At 35.8% G+C, this 7,724-nt stretch overlaps 1 pseudogene; it reads left to right on the plus strand.

The window, feature by feature from the left end:
* The first annotated feature begins 667 nt into the window (after positions 1 to 667).
* Positions 668 to 7,204, plus strand: LOC139714965 (uncharacterized; annotated as a pseudogene).
* The last annotated feature ends 520 nt before the right edge of the window (positions 7,205 to 7,724 follow it).

The raw sequence follows: 7,724 nt of genomic DNA on the forward strand, positions 1-7,724 counted from the left end.
AAAAGAATAGAAGGAGATAGAATAGGGCCTACATTCCACGGAAATCAAGTTCCGGATTTCCCCATCTACCCCCATCTGGATCTATTGAGCAAAATTGGAGGAAAGCCCTCTATTTTGTCAATTAACTGATTAATTAATGTTCGGGCACTTTACTCATCTTTCTGTAATAACTTCATTCATCCAAAAAGCTATAGAGAACTTCCATATGTTCTCTCATGATCGGATTTTGATTAAATTCATGGTCTCTGCACAGAGAAGTGAGGATGGTCTTGCCTCTCTTCTCCCTAAAATTTCATCGTCATGGTACCAAAGACCACGGTAGTTATTTTGCCCAACTCCCTAGCTGCCAATCAAAACGGCACCATTTTTTACCTCTCAAAGTATGAATAAACAAGGACGATCAGGTTGGTTGGCCCAGGGAGGGCACCTCTCCCTGATTGGTCGAATCGAGGTGATAGCTCCATGGTCAAAGAAATCATTTTGTCAATACAATAAGCACGCAACTGACTTTTCTAATAGGTATAAAGAACAAAACATGAACCACTCAGCCGAAGCTCACGGGGCTCATAAAAGCTGATAGCATGCATGTTTAGTTACAATAGCTCGTAGCTACCGCTGACACAGAAGACATAAGGATCGACCTTCTCGCCCTCGGAAAGGAAACGTCATGACTGCACCTAAGATGCCGGATGAGAAGAATTTGATGGAGCCGCGCCAGAAGGTAAAAACTCTTTCAGCTTTGTGCCTCTAGTAAAAATCTCAAAGTACAAGTTTACCTTCAAAGACACGTGGATTGAGTGAATGCAGAAATATTAATAGAACACATCAACAAGAGTTTGAGGAAAATCGGAAAATCCGTTCAAAAGTTATAAATTTGTGAAGTTTCTGCTTAGTCACTGTTGGATGAGAAGACTACTACAGCTTCTGATGTCACGTGTGTACAACGATGTAAAAATGTATAAAGAAAATTCAAGGTATTTTCACTTTTCTCACATAATAAAAGAACACTTGACTTCCCTCTTTCAGAAGGCAAAGGGAAATAATACTACCCTTAACATACTCCAGTGACGAGTCTAGGAAATCTGCACTTTTTTTAAAAAGTAACATTTTGTGAAATTCTCTTTACATTTCCTTATCTCCTTATATTGTTGTATGCTTGTGACATCATACACTGTTGAAGTCTTGTCATCGAGCCTTGACTGTGCAGATACTTTAAGAAATCATAATTTTTGAACGGATTTTCTGATTTTCCTCAAACTTTCACTGATGTGTTCTACTAATCTTGCTGCATTCACTCAATCCACATTATGTACATGAAGGCGGACTTGTCCTTTAAATATTGTTGACTGCGGTATGAGTTTTGTCGCTATAAACTATACTCGTTTACGTGGTCATCATTCGAGAGCTCAAGTAAGTAAGTGCATTGCTGAGTTGATAATCTGAAGTGTATGAAGAAGCTTTCGATCCTGATCCAATTAGGTTGTGTGTGTGTGTGTGTGTGTGTGTGTGTGTATTCTTTTAGTTAATGAGTTTACATCGTCCATGCATGTCTATACTCTTGTACTGACATAATCATATATCAAGGGCGCAGCTTTTCCAATCCTGTTTTCTACTTTTCATTGAAAAAAAAAAAAACGATTTCTAGTTGAAAGGCGAGTACCATTTCCCATCAGTGTAATTAGAAATCAGCGCCTTTGAAGATAAAACCTAGCTCGTATAGCCTCGCAACATGCTCGAAAACGGTTGAAAAGTTGGTGAATAATATTTTGCGCTATAACAAACCACCTACGAACAATGATGTATAGATTAAAGATTAAAGATTAGAATTTATTTTCACTTCTATCAAATAAACAAAGAAACTATATACAATGTATATGCACAGGATATATGTAATAATTGCAGAATGTGGTTCAACAAAGTACATTTTATATGAAAATGAGTAGCAGATGAAAAACAAAGCACAATTATATCTTTGTTACTATATAATGCAAGTTAACTAAGGATGAGGACGGAAATGGAGAGTCCCAATAAGAAGCAAAGCTTGTATGATATGGGACCCTCAGAAAATCCGCAAGACAGCTATATAAAACAAAATAAAACGAACCAATGTCAACTGACATGAAATCGAAATAATTGGGAAGGAAAAAATAAAAATAAAAGAAAATAAAAACTACAGCACGCGTCATAGTGGACGCAAGCAAACTGCATTCCATGATGTAAAAGTAGTGATAAAGTACAATTTGGATTGAATATAATGCAAAAAATTGTACTTATCTATACCGGTAAGAATGCAGGAGTAGGAGATAAAAGACACTTTGGTATATACGGAACAATAACAGGAACATGTAAGGAGGACTTGTGTTTAAAAAGAAAAAAATCATAATTGTTTGATGTTCAAAGAAGATAACTGAGATGACAAAACAAATCTAACTCGGTTGGATATTGTAAGATTTCAATAAAAACAATTTTAATCTATTCTTGAAGGAGTTCAAAGATTGAGCTGTTGTAATATTGTTATGAATGGAATTCCAATACTTTGGCCCATTGTAGATAAATGTGTTCTGAGCCAGCAAAGTTCTCAAAAATGGCAAATGGAAATCATTCGATCGCCTCGTTGGATAATTGTGAACGGATTGATTTCTTTGAAACATTGTTTCAAATATATTTGGGAGATTGTTTTTATTATAACTATATAATAAATAGATTAATAATAAATTGCTATAAATTAAACAGATACAAATCATTAATTTTCAATATTTTATGCTAAAAAATAACAGGTCAGTAGGGGACAAAAATGCAGTATGACATAATTATGATACGGAGTGATTTCTTTTGTAATAAAAGTGATTTATCTAAAAGTGTTTTATATGTATTTCCCCACGCGAGAATACCATAATTTAAATATGACAATATTAAGGATGAATATAATGAAAGCAGGGACGATAAAGGAAAGCAAAATCTAAGATGATATAATATGATTGACTACTCAACCCCGCATGCGTTTTCTGCTCTAGCACTTAGAGCTAGTACATAATATCACACGTACCTATTAAAGTCCGATTATTTGAGGAGACACTATAATTTGTTTCTCTATGGACATGCACTTTGAATTACATTTTGATCTAACTATTCAAAAGTTTTTCAGAAGATTGATGAAGATTGATTGAAGAATGCAACATGCTTCTTGGAAAATGGTACAAATAAGATATAAACAGAGTTTGGAAAGAGTAACGCATGAATGCTTTCATTGACAGAGATAAACTGTCGTTATAATAAGGTAGCTATACTTAAAAAGTATTGTGCATACTTGATAAGCATAATGCTGGGACAAACACACACACACACACACACACACACACACACACACACACACACACACAATTTTACGGCAACCCCGAAAGTGGAATTGCCATTATAACGTATTAATCCATAATACTGACTATCCATTATATACGATTGTACGAGGTATTTTGATTATTGATTGACAACCAGTAAGTCCTACTAATCTGAGTTTTTAACAAAGCCGTATACAGGCTATCAAGCTTGAGATTAACCTTTCCATTATTTTTCTCTTTCTTGCATCGGTGGCATCAGTCGTGGCATCGTTCTGCCCTGGCTGTCATCGCACTCTGCTTCACTGTCGCTTTCGTTGTCGCCGTCCTGGTCATGTTAGCCCTCTTGTACAAGAATGTTTCATGCAAAAATGAGCAACCGGACGAACCTGTGAGCTCAACTGACAAGGTATGCACTGTTGGAGAAGGTTCAGCTTATATTGCCAATTGGTGAAACTTTAAATCCGTGAGATCTATGATTGTGGTATTTTGTTATATCTTAAGTTCCATATGCCACACTACAAATTTGACATTCCCAAGAAAGAAGTTCAACGTAAGACAATTAAATTGAGATGAAAATAAACAAATGTAATCCAGGAAATATGAAAATGTGTAAATTCTGAACCAAGTTTGAAGAATGTGAGCTCCATAATGATTTCAGAATATATACAATATTTATCAGTGACAAAGATTCCGAAATATGAAAGGACACAAGATGTCGAAAATGTAATAAAGTTTACTTATGCATACATTACACAATATTGTCCGTGTTCAGATAAGCAAACCTAAGGTACCAAAATTAAGTGATGTAAACATATTTGATATTTACTATACCCTTTCCCAAAAATATTGATCGTATAGATGATGGTGTGTATCAAAACAAAAGTGTATGAAGATTTCAGCATAATCGTCAGTGATTATTTAACAGTTTATTATATATCAAAATTCATTATTCACACGTCGTTGATTTTTCCATCATTGCGTATTCAAATTTTATTGATATGCCGTTCTTCAAAGTTTCTCCATGGTTGAAAGCAGCATTGTAAGATACAATGTGATTATGATAATAATGTGTGGGTTATTGTGTGAATCGAGAAAGTTATGTAACGTGTGTCACTTTTATAGTATTGGTTGCCATATTGCGTACCCTCCAACAATGAAATAAGACGCAATCAAATGTAGCTATCTGACAGTTCACAAATGGTAAGAATTACCAACATCATTACATTGTCCGCCTTCATGTCGTACATGCGTGTATTATCTGGACAGTTTCTCCCGCCTATATCCTCCCATTTCCCCCCGTATAGTTCACATGTAAAACTGTGTATATAATGCACCATGCAGGGCTTGAGTGTATTATTGCGTCTGTAATTCGATGGCTTGATTATTATTCACCATTATTGTCGTGTTTTTTTTTTTTTTTACGTTGTGCATCACTGTCAATTCAAAGAAAGAAGTGAAAAAATAATTACATTCTCTCACACAGAAACATAACTTGATATTGATACTTATTATCTCAGAACCTGCCAATACATCTGTGTGTATGTATTGCTTATTTTTGAAGAAATCTGATCTCTTGTATTTTCCTCTTCTTCCCTCATGTTTTCTCCTATCTTCGCATGATTTTTTTTTAATTTTTTTAATGTCATTATTCTGTAGTTTTCAAGAGACAAAGTATCATTAATCAAATGTCAAAGGAATTATAACTGTATTCTTGAAATATTATGAAGATATTTGACTGTTTGAGATCATGGTTTATTCGCAAATAAGTATATTAATGGCTAAACTGTGTCTGTGAATCTTTTTTCTCTTTCCGTTTTCTGGGTGTTATTTCACATTTAGCACAATGAATCGACATGAGGCATACTGTCTAGAGTGTAATTATTTCATCTTGATTTAATTGTTTCGAAAGCTAGTATACTCTTGCTGCTTTCTATGAACAAGCACAAAATGAATGCACGTAATGAATAATCATAGGTATGCTTCAGGACCTGCTTTGCTATAATATACATAGTGAAAATCAATTTCTGACCACACAAGTTTGTCCACATTATAATTGCTCTCATAATGGCATAAGTGTTTCATCGATAAGGATCGTTCAACCACCATCGCTTTGATGAGGATTGTCGGTACGACCACGAGGAGAACCTTCTGTTCATCGACCTCAAAGGGGATGGATATGGGGAGAACGCCACCCTCATCTACGATTTCGGGCGGGTACGTTGGCTTGTCGTCTTGGGTCTCATCATTTTGGATAGCATTCCAGAGTATGCCGATCGGTATATTAACCATAAGGTGCTATTTGGACTGGAATACAGTGGTAAAATATCTTCATTACAAAATATAAAGATGTGCATGCTTAAGCAAAAAAGTTTAAAAGCCCTTTTCCCCTTTCTTTCCTAGCTTTTAAATTACATTTCAGATCTGTTTTCCAGTATTCACACTCATAACAGGCATTCTTCATTGTGAACAAAATAAGAAGAAAATGTTGCAAACACAATAAAAGCGTATAAGGGGACAAACGAACAAAGAAAGAAAGAAACAAACCAAAGTGAAATTAAGAGTTTAATTTCGATCCCCTACTCATAGAACATGATTGTCTCAATATCAGGCCTATATCATATCAACTACTTAAACTTTACAATCTTAAAACCATTCACTGATCTAATAACTTTGACATGAAAATACGGAGATCGCAATTGTGTTACATAGAATACTAATGATGAACGAAAGCTTGCCTTCAAAAGACGGATATTCCACCCAAAATGATAAGCAAAGCCCGAAAAAAAAAAGAGTGGACAGCGAAACAGAACAAACTCCCAACTCGAGCGACCCCCATCGTTCCACGTTTTCAATTAACATTTTGCTCATTAACTGGTAAATAGGACTACCCTATCATTATGAGACTGCCATTCCGCTCATTGCACCCTTCTTTATCTTTACCTCTCCCAGCATTTGATGACCTACCACCTTGTCGACAAGAAGACATGCTTCGTCGGAGAGCTGGATGAAACGGTCGACGTCCAGGGTATCTCGAACGGAGAAGTCATCAAGGTGAGAACAAAAATAAAGTCTTCTTTCATTCAAAGAAGCTTTTGTCTTTCATACGAAATTGCAACCGAGTTTCACACCGACACCTTTGAAAAAAGAGATATTACATGTAAAACATACCAGCTATTCCACAAAGTTACTGTTTCGAAGAAATAGGCCATTATGCACATTACTTTAATCTGCTGGTAAGAAACGAGGCTATTCTCCGTGTCTTCTGGCAACTTTGGAGAAAGTTATATACGTCAAGTGGTCATTTGATGTACAACAACAATTTTAACGGTTAATTATCATTTATACTATTGTTAAATGATACGTTTTCCTAGTGTGGTATCACTAATTCTTGTACTGTTCCCATTTAGATAGAACAGCACACGGAAGTAACCCAAAGTTTTGATGAATTCATAACATGAGACCGGATTGAAATATTTCCTCTTTCACAGAATGTTCTCCAAATCTTTCTGCATTACCAGAATCCAAATCTATGCATGAAGAAATGTCCCCTTTACGTGTTTCCATGGCAACACACAACTGCAGTACACATCTGCAGAATTCAAGATTCAAGCACGTCGCTGGGTCAGCAAGACCTCATTCTGCTTATGTTATTCATTATAATGTTTGCCACAACTCTCACCCCCATACAGCTCCCAGAAACCTCCGGCCGTAACTTTACATCCACCGGGACGATCCCTTCGGGGTTCCTCGCGACTAGCATGTCGTCGACGGTGACCGCTCTGTGCCAAGATTTCACGTCCCTCTGGATCGAGCCCCGGGTCGAGCAGGCACACCGGGTGGCACGGCAGACGAATTCACCTAGATCCACAGTAATCGCTATTTCCAACGGGACCACAGTGATAACAATAATAGTTAAGTGATGACAAACAGTGACAGATCGTACAATGAAAGAAGATATTCGATACAAAGACCTTGTATGATTCAACAAATACAATTTTTTAAAAACAGAGAAAACATAAGCATATAAAGTTCTATACCTGTATACCATTCAATAAAAAATCTATGCAGGCTTTGCGTTGTTAGTACACACGTAGACATATATGGATCATTATTACTGAGGGGAAAAAAAGAAAATGCTGTAGGCCTATTTGTGAATGACACAACGAAGAGGAAAACGAAAGCTTTGGAAATGCGTTAATAATAATAATAATAATAATAATAATAATAATAATAATTGCATTTATATGGCGCTTCATACTGACGTTTCTAAGCGCACTTTGCTACTCATACAAATAGGCTAGAAAACACAATAACATTAACAAAATTAGCGTTAACAGTAACAAAAGAAGAAGAAAGAAAAGAAAAGAAAATACATGTGATACAATGGTA

Source organism: Diadema antillarum, unplaced genomic scaffold (assembly GCF_040938485.1).
Source record: "Diadema antillarum isolate AM-2024a unplaced genomic scaffold, OU_Dant_1.0 seq00002572_RagTag, whole genome shotgun sequence".
Classification (NCBI taxonomy): domain Eukaryota; kingdom Metazoa; phylum Echinodermata; class Echinoidea; order Diadematoida; family Diadematidae; genus Diadema; species Diadema antillarum.